At 39.5% G+C, this 10,201-nt stretch overlaps 1 long non-coding RNA gene across 1 annotated transcript; it reads right to left on the bottom strand.

The window, feature by feature from the left end:
- Nucleotides 1–304: 304 nt before the first annotated feature.
- Nucleotides 305–9,868, bottom strand: LOC147576599 (uncharacterized). Its single transcript, XR_015241429.1, has 3 exons — nt 9,712–9,868; nt 9,285–9,357; nt 305–443 (listed from the first exon to the last, which is right to left on the bottom strand). It is a non-coding gene; the product is annotated as an uncharacterized LOC147576599 (long non-coding RNA).
- Nucleotides 9,869–10,201: the final 333 nt, after the last annotated feature.

Genomic DNA, 10,201 nt, shown 5'->3' with positions numbered 1-10,201 from the left:
ATCTGCCTCTGCAAAGTGTGTGTATTGACATTTCTGCTGATTAGTTCAATTCTACTGGAACTAGAACACTTCTTAAATGAGTGGAATATCAGCATCCTACCTTTTAGAAGGCATCATTTGTAATCTTAAATATTTCCATTTCTGAAACCAATGATGCGTGTGTAGAAAGTACTCATTTGGAAGGCTTAAAATAGGAATATGTTACTTTTTATCAAAACTCTTCATTTCCCAAGCCACAGATATGGATTAATTCACACAAGTGCACTGATGATGACTAAGTGTTGTCGCGCTTGGTGGAGGAACAAGACAGTTAGACTCACAATCTTTCCTGTTCCAGCTTCACTCTGATTCACGACCTGACAAATCCTAGCAGACCAGGGTGCCCCAGGTAGGCTATGGCAGCAGAAAGCATATGACCTGCTGGCAGGCTCTTGGAGTGTCATCTGCAGAGATAAAGAGAAACACAGAATACCTTCTCATTAACAATGGCAGAGCATCTTGGCAGCTGCAGTACATCCGAGAAAGAAATGTTTGTCATTTCTGTTACTCAACGGATGAGAAAAAATGTGGACAATCAGTATAAATAAAACAGACTTAAAATTCTTTGCTATCAAAGAGAGTGAAAAGTGATATTGGAGAGTATCAGATTAAAACTAGCCTTGGGTATGAGTCCCCTGTGGCTGCTATGACAAATTATCACAAAGCTGGTGTCTTAAAACGGGAATTTATTTTCTCGCAGTTTTAAAGGCGAAAGGTATGAAAGTATCAACAGAGCCATTCTCCCTCCAGAGACTCCAGGGGAGAATCCTTTGCCTTTTCCAGCTTCATATGGCTCTACTTGATCTTGGTTTGTGGCTGCAACACCATTCTCTGCCACCTTGGCCACATTTTCGCCTCCTCCTCTTCTCTGTCTCTATTCTAGGTGTCTCTTACAGGGATTTTCATCATTGGATTTAGGGTCAACCTAATAACACAGGAGTTCTTCTCGAAACCCTTAATTACATTTGCAAAACGCCCTTTTTAAAGAAGGTAACATTCACACGTTCTGGGGATTAGAATGTGGACATAACTTTTGGGAAGCCACAATTCATTTTAGCACACTTTGATCAAGAAGGCCAGAAAACAAATCTTGATTTAACCCCTGTATGTGTCAAAGAGTTGTGATTCCTTCTTTCTCATGCACTGGGGTAGAACGATGTCTGTGTAATCCTCACTCCCATTTAGAGAAGACGCCCTTCCATCTACAGTGTCCAAAGGACCAATAGGCTGGAACTTACATATTCCAGTAATTATTTTCTGCAGAAAATTAAATTTATGGTCTAAGGGAGAAAAAAACCATGAAAGGAATCCAGTAGGCAATTATAAAAACTAAGGGAATGATGAGGTCATGGATGCTTGGCTTTAGTCAATAATGCTTGGATAGTACTTGGTGTCCATTCACAGTCCATCAACAACATTGCAAAAATTAAGAAGTAGAAAGTTCAGCTAAATGCTCATTTCTCTTTTTAAAAAGGACTTCTGGAAAAAGAAAAACCTTCTGACCATACAACAAAAAAATAGTCGTCAGATATTTATCTGGAATTTCAAGCACATTGCAAAATCTTCATTAATTCTGTGAAAGTCAATTTCAGGTTTCTCTCTCAGACTTAACAGTACTCCAGATAAAGCTTGAGACTAATGGTCTTTAAGCCCTGTGAGTATGTGTTGCAAATATCTCCCTTTTCCCACCAAGGTAACAGATCTCCCTAGTATACCTGATGGCACGATAGCATATCAATTTCCTCTCTTGATTGTGCAGTGGTGTTGGTTAAATTATAGTTTATCATTCTTCCCTTCATCTCATTCAAAGGTAGTTTAAAAGAACCCATCTCTGGGCATTGTGAAGAAATGTAGGCATTTTGTACCAGGAAATAGACTCACAAACCTATTTTAATTAATTATCAAATTAATGTTTAATGGGCAACCTAACAGGCTCTATATTTTTGGAGCTGAGAGAAGAGGACTAATATAGAATTAATGTACTATCTATTAAGGATGGTACTAAGTGGCACACAAATGTTGTCTCACTTCGTACTTAAACCACTCCTAAAGCCTGAGGATAGTGATCCACATTCTACTGATGAGAAAATGAAGACATGAACATGTTTTATAACACGCAGCTCTGTGTAGGGGTTCTGTGCTTCTGAAACTAAAGCTATATGGAGTAGCTGGGAAATATTTAGAAAGGAAGATTTGAAGTTGTCTTGAAGGATTAGGAACAGGAAGGTTTTCCCAGAATAAGGACAAGGAATGAAATCGGCTGGGGGAGAGTGGGTACTGAAAGTAGGCAGCATAAGTAAAGACTAGAATAGCCTTTTATGTCAGGCTGAGTGATTTGGGCTGGGTTGTACAGGACCTGAGATGCATTCTGGTTCTAGTAGGACCACAATTTTTACTGTAATTCACAGTAGGACCTTGCTATGCCTGGCATGTGCATGGCTAGAAGGCCATCTCACTCCAAGATTCAACAGCTATTAATTTTCACTTTCACTTTCACTTTCTATGGAAGATGGGTAGTTACATTCAGCTGTCTGCAACCATCCTGCTTCTGCCTTCCTGCAGACCTGTGACTCTTCATTTGTTCTCATGAGTAGGGTTGCATTGTGAGCTGTGAAATGCATCCAGCTGTCCAGTCCCTGGCAGAAGCCTGTTCATCATCTGCCCTTCTAGTCTGGATCTAGATGGTTTAATCACACTGCCTTTCAGTGGGGAGATTTATCTTTCTAGTCACTTTACATAGCAATCTAAGAAAAGACGAGAAATCACTCTGGGCAAAACTAGTAAACTAGTAAAACTAGTTAAAAAAAAAATGCCCACTGTCTGGAGCATGAAAGAAATGATATATTGTGAAAATTCAAACTTTAAGAGTAAAACAGGGGAACTCAGACCAAGAAAATAGTTTAACTGGCCTTTGAGAACTTCCCATGCAATGCACAATAGCAAAAGTGAGAGCATGAAGTGGCTTAAATGCTCATATAACAAATCAGTGTATCTGGCTCAAGCTTTGGAGCCCCCAAACTAAAGACAATGGGAATTGTAGTATCTTGAGAATGTCCCCCCTGAGCACATGCATATATCTGGCTCCAAAGAACTCTCTTCATTAAGAAACCAGCTGCCAATAGTTTATGCTTTTCCTTTCAATTATTTATGAACTTATATGTATTCTAGGTATCAAATGTTATTTATTTTTTTTTTTTTAATTTTTTTTTTCAACGTTTATTTATTTTTGGGACAGAGAGAGACAGAGCATGGACGGGGGAGGGGCAGAGAGAGAGGGAGACACAGAATCGGAAACAGGCTCCAGGCTCTGAGCCATCAGCCCAGAGCCCGACGCGGGGCTCGAACTCCCGGACCGCGAGATCGTGACCTGGCTGAAGTCGGACGCTTAACCGACTGCGCCACCCAGGCGCCCCAAGTATCAAATGTTATTTTACTGAACACCTATTTTGGACAATGTTATCTGGGGAAACAGGAATGAAAATGGCAAGGTACAGGCATTCGGAGGAAAAAGAAGTCACTTCCAGACAAAAGGGTACAATACACAGCATTACACTATTGAAGAAGACATTGCTGGGTAAAACAGCTCCTAAGGCTGGGCATTCGTTTTGCTAACGTTTAAGACAAAGACTAGGCGAGCTATTTTTAAGGAGCTCTGGGAAGCAAGGCATGAGCAGTAACTGGTGGTGGTGTTACAGTACAGTTGCAACTAGACAAATAAGGCATTCCTGAAGATCTGGTAGCATAATCGGGGGGCGGTCAGCAGGTGTGTAGGAGACTGGGGGTCAGCAACAGAAAATGAAGAAAGAAAGAAATGGCATCAGTTGAAGTTTGCTGACACTTGAGCAGATGTGCTGCACTGTTATAAGGTAAGAGGTGTCTAACAAGAGAGTTTGGTGCAAGGGGATGAAGTCACAGCACATGATTTTGATGCCGTAGTGAGTCTGAACGAAGCCACCAGCACCGTACAGAGTGGGGAACAAAATGACAAGCGGAAGAATAATGAAGACAAACCATACCCGGGAGACACAAGACAAAGTGGAAAAAGCATATGTCTTGGAGCCAAACAAGCCTGGGTTTGAATCCCAGTTTTTTCCCTTCTTAGTCCAGTCAACTGTGACCAAGTTACTAACCTGTCTAAAAAGCAACATCCTTGTTTACCAAAAAAGGGGATTAATACCACACACCAATGAGGGATTTTATGAAGTTCATAAACGTTATAGGTGCTCAATGAATAGTAGTTATTTGGAAAATCTCCTTTGATGTTTTTTCTCATACGACGCCCTCAGATGCCTTGCCCTCTCTTGCCTCACCCTCTTAGGCAACTGCATAAATTGCTGGCCAGAAATTGAGTTATGCCTTTCTTGAGAGTTCAAAACATCTTAGCTATATTGATGAGCCATCAAGAAAATACACAGCTTACCCAGTTTTCTTTTTCCTCCCTCCAAGGATATGAATGAGTAACTTAAACATCTGAAGGTGCTTTGAGGGAGGAAAAAATTCTAAAAGGATGACAAACTGCTAACAAGCCAGGTAAATCTTACAACTGCTCTGCACTTGAATTCTGCTGTCAGGCTGTGTAGGGCAGTGGAACAATGATAAAGGGGTGTGTTGTCAATAGACGACAGTAGGTAGGTAATGATTGGAAATGATTACCTACTGGGCGAAGGACCAACATCTAATGGTGAAGAGCAGTCAGGTAATTTGAAGTCATTTGATCTGACAAATATTATGCAGCTGAAAAGGCTGGGTATTGTTTCCCTAGGAAAACCTTCAAGGAAAGAAACATTTAACCTTTGAAGGCATATGCAGAACACCCTATTCCTCTGCACACTTAAGAAATGGAAGGAGTTTCTGAAGAAATAATATGCTTGGTGGCACCTTTCAAATAACAGGACGAAGAGAGTTTTGAACAACAGATGAGACTGAGTAGATTGATTCAAATTTTCCCTATTTTGGTGGCTTCCACAAATCTCCCAGCTCTTGCCATGTATGTGTTCATGTCCATGAAGGCTGTCAGGTGGTCTGTATTGCAGTGGTACAGTCAAGTCAGATCAGCCAGTAGCCACTGAGTGCTCACAACTTAACTATATTCCATGGAGATTGGTAACAACCAAATGCAAGAGTTCAGAATGAAGGCTTGCTAAAAGAGTCCCAGTGAGTGACTGAAACAGGTAAGTCACTTCCTTTCCCTCCCAGATTTTAATACTCATTGTCATAAGTCAAAGAATCAACAAATGACTATTATTTCCCAGAGATAGATTTGATAAAGTGTAGGTATTGTTTTTAGAGGAAGGAAGCAGCTCACATAATATTAAAAGCACAGGTGTGAGATGTTTCAATTATCCTTTCCTGATAGAATTATTTAGATAATTTAAGGAAGAAACAACAAAAATAAGTACACAGGTTGTGTACATTATAGGGGGGAAATTGTAGATTGAATCTCTAGGGCTAAGATTTTTTGAACACAAAGTTTGACGTGGTTTGCAGCCACAAGTATTTATTATGTGCCAACTGTGTGTTGATCAGGAAAGGAAGAGAATGAAGGAATAATGGCCCTTGTTTCTGAAGAAGTTTAAAATGTGTAAGGGGTTATAGACTAGGACTTTAAAATCAGTGTGCTAAGGGTTGCAACTGAGGCCACCATAAGATGCTAAGGGAGGAGAAAGGAGGAAACCTTAACTCATCCTTTTTGGGTAAAAAGTTGTCAGGGAAGTCCTTAAAAGGACGGGGTGGAGATGAAAATATCCAAGGGAATACTGCAATAAATAGTGTTCCAGAAGATGAGAATAACATGGGAGAATACCTGGGAGAGTGATAGAGTGGCATCCATAGGTGGTTCCATACTTCTGGGACATAATTGTGAAATGGAAAGTGGGGGGAGATAGTAAGGACATTTGAAGAGAGAAACAGGGGCCAAGTTTTGGAGGGTCTTGTTTGTGAACATATGAAAGAGTTGGACAATGAGCAAGAAAAATGATTTCATAATCCAAGTTTGAAATTAAAAATGGGAAAAAATACTTTAGTGTTGACATTTCAAGTAAGATCCTGATGACCATGACAACTTCCTGGACCATGAGCATCTGCCACAGAAGTGTTAAATACTCTAGAATTTTGCTTCAGGTCTTTTGAAATAAAGGAGCCAAGAAGACTAAAGAATGACAGGTCAAGCACACTTGAAGAAAAAGCAACATTATGGAAAGCAGAGTACAGGTGATCCCAGAAAAAACAAACAAACAAAAAAGACTGACGAAACTTTCCGGTTATAGTCCTTTACAATACATTCTTCTTACCTTGGCCTCTGTCCTTATGTCCTTGCTACTTTGGGTTTCTAAGGCTGTAAAAGCTCTAGCAGAATATTGTCAGTTGAGGTTAGAAAGTGTGTTTTTGACTAAGTGGAAGGGTGAAAGAAAAGCGGCATGAAGGTTTAAATAATGGAGGAAGGTGTGAGTAAACAGGCCAGAGATCGTCTCCCCTCCAGTCTTCATTCTGAGGATAAAGAGAGTGTACTTGAAGAATCAACTGTATTCCCAAGATTGTCTCTGAAGATAGGGAACGTATGCACTTATTCTCTCTTTAATTGTTTCAGGCATACACGTGTTTGTTTATTCCTTTATGCAATTTTCTATTCATGTATTATTCTACTTCCTTACTTAAGAAGATAATTTCAATATCTATTTGCAGTGTAAATAAACTAAAACTAACCAAGGAGCTCCTAAGTGTCACTACAACACTAAAAAAGGTAAAAGGGCTTACTGAAACTAACATTTATTAATGTCTTGCTATGAACTAGCATTGCTGGTAATTTCCTTAATGGTCACAATAAACCTTTGGCAGCAGTACTATTTTTAACTCCATTTTACTAATGAGGAAACTGAAGCAGAGAGAGATTACATAATACTCCTTAAGGTTGCAGAGTTCCCAAGAGGCAGATTTGGGATGAATCTACCAGAAGAGTTAAACCTTAACTGACCAAGAGACCCCATTATGCTTTTCCTCTTCCTACACTAGAAAATAATTTTTCAATTTTGCTTCTTCTGTTCACCTAAATTATTTTTCCACTATGTTAGCCAACCTCACTTTGTCCTTTTTCCTCTGATCACTGAATGTTTCAATCGGGGTCCAGAGACAGAAAAACAAAACAAAACAAAATAGGAACCACTTTAGATATTTCCAGCAGAAGGAATTTAATACAGGAGATTATTTACACATGTGTTGGAATAACTCTGAAGCTAAACAGAGGAAACCAAATCAGAGATTAACAGCATCTGGAAGCTTTTGGAAGGATAACAAGAGGACGTAGTGTTAGCAATGTGCAGGGGCCAGAACCAGGGCCAACTGGCAGAAGCCGGAAGCAAGGCGGGGGCTGCCATGTTGGAATAGGAACCACAAAGCCTGTCTGGTGATAGCTAGAGTGACAGAGGACATTGCTCAAGGCAGAGACAAGAGAAAAACCTGGCTTCTTCTCTCCTCCTACATTCTAGTCTTCTGATGCTTCCCTTTAATACAACCTATCTACAAGTCAGAGGGAAAAGGAAGTTTGCAAATGTAATGCAACAAGGGAAGGACCAAAGAGGACTGTGAGAACAAATCAGCAAATGGCAGGTTCCCCAAAGGGCTGATTGACCAGTTTGCTCCATCCGCCCATTTTCTCAATAAAACCACAGGTATGGCATATCTGTGCAGCACATAAATAGCAAAACTCAAGCATCTATTTTCAAAGATATGGTTGCTGACACACCATACCGTTATGCACACTTTTGAAAGAAACGGGGTCACCTTTCCCTTGGATGGCAGCCAGTAACATTTGCCAGTGATACAAGTTACAAAGAGATAAGAAAATGGTATCTTTGTTGAAATTTAATGATCTAAGGAAGTTAAGTCTCACTTTCAACGACACAGTTTGACATATTGTGTCATTAACCTCTGTATGTATTTCCTCCACAACTTCTAAAGTAGGTTCCCAAAGGGCATCACTATTCGTGGCAGAAATGATTTAAATTTTGTCATGTTAAAGTGGCAAATCATGTAATATTTCATATGGGCATATATTTGAAAAGAAAAACATAGTTCCTGAGTGAAAGTTAGAGGGCACTTGCTATTGCAGGATTGACAATATACTGACATGTTTAGACAGAGAGCTAGCTGCCTTCTTGAACAGTTTCTACAGTATGTAAGAGACCACAGGGTGTCTGAGATAAGACTTAGTAAAAGATTCTCTCCCTCTCTCTCTCTGTCTCCTCCAAAATTTGGCATTTGGCTACATTTACACTTTTGTAATATCCCTGGTGATATTGCTGTCACTAAAAGTTCTGATTGAAAAAGTCTGCATGAAGTAGCCCTCCTACCAAACTTCCTTATTAGCATTGCATTACACTGGACCACCACCTGACGCTATCCTTTACTTCCAAAGACTTTCATTTCTAGTTGTGTTTATACTCACTACTATAGATGAGCATGTCTTGAATGGCTTAGTTCACTAGAGTCTTCTCCAATCCAGTTGGTCAGAAGCCTCTATGAAGGACTTATTTAGAAATAGACTATTTGTAAGGATAACTTAGAACTCAAAGAGTAATTTGTTCCAGCAAATCCCTGTTATGTTCTTAGTGTGTTGTCTTTTTCTATGTCTAAACTTGCTAGATGAGTAATTGCTGCATCACTACATTTCATTTTGCCTGTGTAGACAGCTTGAGGACATTTAACATAGTTGATTAATGGAATGGGAAAAGACTGACATAGCAAATTGTCTGAATTTCTGAAACAGGAACTTATTTTGCTTCCTCCTTCAGCTTTCTCAGTCTGGTCTTGTTTTTATAGAAAGTCACGGTTTCAGTCATTTTGAAAGTCTTGTTTGAAAGATATACCTTAGAACTGCTGATGCATATCAGTGAAAATACACTATAGAGAATCCTAAGTTTATTGAAACTGTTCTCTGAGTTTGGAAGCAACTGAACAATAGTAAAGAAACAAAAAAGAGATTTAAAATTTTAGATTATTTCAGATAGAACTGTTTGGAGAATTGGGTGCATAGCAGTAGTGGCTTCATAAAATTAATTCCCAGAATTAAGTGATTTACTCATGTGGTTTTGGACAAAATCAGATCTCCCACACGTGCAGAGCTTGCCACTGTGAAATTTAATGCATGAAGAAACAGGATAGAACGCACATTGTCTGCAGGGAGACTAGTGCCAAAATGCAAGGAGGGAGGAAAGGACTGAGCTTTGCATGCATGTAGCTTCTTTTCTTACCTGACTAATCATATTAGTAATTCCTTCTCTCTTGGGATGTAGCAGGTAAATGGGCAAAAGAAGTCAGATGCTTCTACAAAAAAGGAACAGCAAGTTACATCCTGTCAGTGTCATCTCTTATTCAGTTTACAACTTGTTCTCTCTTCCTTCCTTTTCCTCTTTCTTTTCATTCTTCTTTGGTGTCAATTTTATTTATTTCATACAGCAGGGGTGTCTGGGTGGCTCAGTGGGTTAAGCATCCAACTCTTGGTGTCAGCTCAGGTCATGATCTCATGGTTCATGAGTTTGAGTCCCACTTCAGTCTCTGTGCTAATAGTGTGGAGCCTGTTTGGGGTTCTATCTCTTGCGCCCTGCCCCAGGTCTCTCTCCCTCTAGAAATAAATAAATAAACTTTAAAAAGTCTATACAGCAAATATTTATTGAATACCTGCTTTAGATGATCTCTATAACAGAATCTTCTTATTCTCCATTTCCTCCTCCATATTTAACCTGTGCCTATGTGAGCAATGCCAAATCTATTGAAGGAAAAAAGTGGGGTTAAGCTTTTATACTATGGATATTTACATGCACATACATACATACATACATACATACATAGTGAGTTCTCTGTTGGGTATTAATTTTAATTCATTCACTTAATCATTCAAAACACATTTATTGAAAAGTATGTAACACTTTTCAAGTGTTGGGGTGTTGGGGATAGCACAGTAGCACAGTAAATAAGAGGGGAGATGTGTTTGCCTCAAGGAGTTTCTATTACAGTTAGGGAGATTGATAATAAGCAAACAGACATAATGTACTCTCAGGCTTCAAGAAAAATAACACAGGGTAGTGAGGGAAGATCTGGCTGAGGAGACCATCTGTAAGCATAGGTCTGAGTGAAATGAAGCAGTGTCCATGCAAATGTATAGGAAAAG

The sequence above is a fragment of the Puma concolor genome, chromosome D1, assembly GCF_028749965.1.
Source record: "Puma concolor isolate L17-30 chromosome D1, mPumCon1.1.hap2, whole genome shotgun sequence".
In the NCBI taxonomy this organism is placed as follows: domain Eukaryota; kingdom Metazoa; phylum Chordata; class Mammalia; order Carnivora; family Felidae; genus Puma; species Puma concolor.
This window is presented reverse-complemented; position numbering and strand designations above follow the sequence as displayed.